Source organism: Frankliniella occidentalis, unplaced genomic scaffold (genome assembly GCF_000697945.3).
Source record: "Frankliniella occidentalis isolate FOCC.00 unplaced genomic scaffold, Focc_3.1 Scaffold7, whole genome shotgun sequence".
NCBI classification, from domain to species: domain Eukaryota; kingdom Metazoa; phylum Arthropoda; class Insecta; order Thysanoptera; family Thripidae; genus Frankliniella; species Frankliniella occidentalis.
The window spans coordinates 1,695,370-1,698,368 of record NW_026267137.1 but is presented as its reverse complement, the minus strand read 5'-3'; the positions used below and the strand labels follow the sequence as shown (position 1 = coordinate 1,698,368).

Genomic DNA, 2,999 nt, shown 5'->3' with positions numbered 1-2,999 from the left:
CACACACACACACTCACACACAGACACACGACGCAAACTCTGACGGGGCGTTTCTTCTCTCTATGGCGTAGAGAAATTTTTATGCAGTATTTACACGTACACATAACTTTTATGAAGTTACGCAAGACATTGCCGTTCAAGGAGATATCACCGTCGAGCAAAAGTGTGGGTGTGTGTATACTGGTCTGTGAGGTGAGGTTAGTACATACGCTGTGCCAAAACAAGTAAAATTAGATCATAAAAAATAAATGCGAGAGTAAAACCCAACACGAATGCTGAACAGTTTACTAGTTCTTACAAAGAGCAACTCTGGAACCTCACACCACACCTACAAGAAAACGATACTCTTAGTAGTTTAAAGGAGAATCCAATCCAAAAAGTTTATACATTTCACATATCAAAGGGATTTTTGGGGGGTGATAAATGGTTAATTTAGGTAAAAGTTTATCCACCCTTTAGAGAACAAACTCCGGTACACGAAAATTCTTTTGAATGGAAAGGTATCATTTTCCCGGTGCGCATGGCGCTTCGCAGCTTCAAGAGGCATCACACTTTTGACATCTGCGGGCCCACCCCTAACCCGAGGTCGCCGCCGCCCCCGCCGGCCGGGACTAGTCCCGGATCAGCAGGGCCCGCCGGCCCGGTCCCTCCCCGCCGCCGCCCCGCCCGTAGCCGCCTATTGATTTCTCGTTGCAGAAATATGATCTAGAGGCTGTGCAAGCCGTTGTGGTTTGGAACGGCCAGTGAAAGTGGTCGCCTTGCCGGCCGCGCCTCGCCTCGCCGTGCAGAGCGGGAGCCTCCTCCCCGCGCCGGTGTGGGAGGAGGGGGTAGGGGGAGGGGAGCGGGGAGGGGTCAGGGGTCCAGTCATATCATCGTTAAGGCCCCGGCAAGGCCGCAGGCCGCGCCGCCGCGCTGCTGCCCTCACCGACCCCTCCGCCGCCGTCCCACCGGCCCCTCCATCATGCTCTTCCTTCTCCCCCGTACTCAAAATTCAATGTTGTCGTGGCGTCAATTCGAACATTTGCAACATATCACCTAAGAACGAGACCTAAGAACGATGTTTCCTTGATGACACGTGCAACTTTAGTTTCAAAGGTTGCTGAACAATTTTAGGGTTTTTGCTCGGTATATACGAGATAAGGTAAAAATTTGGAGATTGTCGAACTCAACGTACCAATGTGTAAAATGCATATTTCTAAAAAAGAGAAGAAAAGGATTTTTCCGAGAATTAAATTGAGAAGAACGAAAAGTGAACGAAAAATTATCCGCCATAGACGAAGAGGCGGGGGGGGAAGGCGCAAGGAGAGACAGCACGTAATACTCCACATAGAGCAAAATACCTACAAAAACGAGTTCGCGTAAAGCAAACAAAATTTCTGTAAGAAATTTTTTGTGCAGAGGAAATGCTTCGCAATACGACAAATATGTTCCTAATACGAAAACGTTTAGAATTCATCGTCAGACAAATATTTAGAAAGCAAAAGAATTTCGCTCGTCAGCATTTTTATGGTGCACCAACCGCCGCGCCACCGCCGTGCAGCAAAACGCATCAAGACACCCATCGCATATACCGCATTGTAAATAGCGTTCCATCCGTCAGTCTGAACGACTGACTTGACGACGGCGCGGGCTTCGACCCGGCCAGCAACGCGGGACGGCCGCGCAGTATTTGGCCGTCCCGTCCCGGACACACACACACACACTCACACGGCATGTGCAGGGCCGAACATGACGAATTTTCAAAGACGACTAATAAATCAAGTCGCTCTCAGCCTCCCCATCCAGCAGCGCAGGGCGCACTACACTGGACGTGTCATGTCGCCTGGGCACGCGAGCCCCCGCCGCTCCCGGCCACTCCCGGCCCGCGAGCAGCGCGCTTGGAGCGCTTAGAGCGCGCGGGGCAAGACCTTCCGCACGGCCCGCGCGCGGCCGCATGTCCGCCTGCGGTCACATCCCATTTATCTCACTGCGCCCCGATCGTAAAGTTGATTATTTTTCATTTTCTACATCCATTGATGATTGATGGTATATGGTTCGGCATTGTATGGTATGGAATGCGCACATGTATAATGGCCAGAGCTCGGCGGCGCGACTCCGCCCCCCTCCAAAACACCCTCCTCGCTGGTGGGTGTGGAGCGTGCGGCACAGAGATGTGCTAATGCACGCGCGGGCCCCTCCGGCAGCAGCACGGCACGGCAGCACAGCAAGTGCAGTAAGTACTCCGGCCAAGACCCGCGCCGCTTCCTCCCCGCCCGCGAGTCGAATGGGTTGCCTGCGCGGCGGGCGGGCCGCGAGCGTCTGCGAAGGAAACACGCAGGCAACATCCCGCAATCATTCCTATAAAAGAAGTGGCCAGCTACTCGCTTCGCTTCGCAAAATTTAACAAAATTGATCAGTTTTTGCAAGCTACTCCTTACATTCGTACATGTAAACACACTAAATCCTTATGCACTGTTGTTGTGCACAAAACTGGCAGAATTTCACTATGCACAATTTTATGCATATCTATGTTCGGTGTGTGCATAGTTACGCACATTTTGTACACAATTATGCGTAACAATTTGTGCATACTTATGGCTGCTGTATAAAACTCTACAAGTTTATGTACAACAAAATGCATAAGAGTTAGTGTGAAAGGTGAAAGACACATGTCCCCCGAAGGTCCTCCCTCCCCCACTCTAGTGCTGCCTGCTGCGCACCGTTACAGATGAGTGCCCAAGCTCTCGATAAGTCAAAAATTCGACTTGGAATTGCGCTATTTTATTCGAATAGTTCGTCACGAGAAGTCTCCGGACGAAATTGAGTTCGCGACCATCTCATTATTCAGACAAATTGTGCATCCAAAACCCTTTTCATCAAGGAAGAGAACGGCACGCCTGGGGGCGAAAGCAATACGGTACGCTCTACGGTAAGTCCAAGTAGTCCAACCTGCAGAACACCAAACGGTATTATACACATCGATTTTAACGAATAATTGATGCGGGGAGCTTCATAACGGA

At 50.7% G+C, this 2,999-nt stretch overlaps 1 protein-coding gene across 1 annotated transcript in view; it reads left to right on the top strand.

The window, feature by feature from the left end:
• LOC113209398 (uncharacterized) overlaps positions 1 to 2,999 on the top strand; it is a 13,507-nt gene that overhangs the window by 5,748 nt on the left and 4,760 nt on the right. The window lies entirely within an intron of this gene.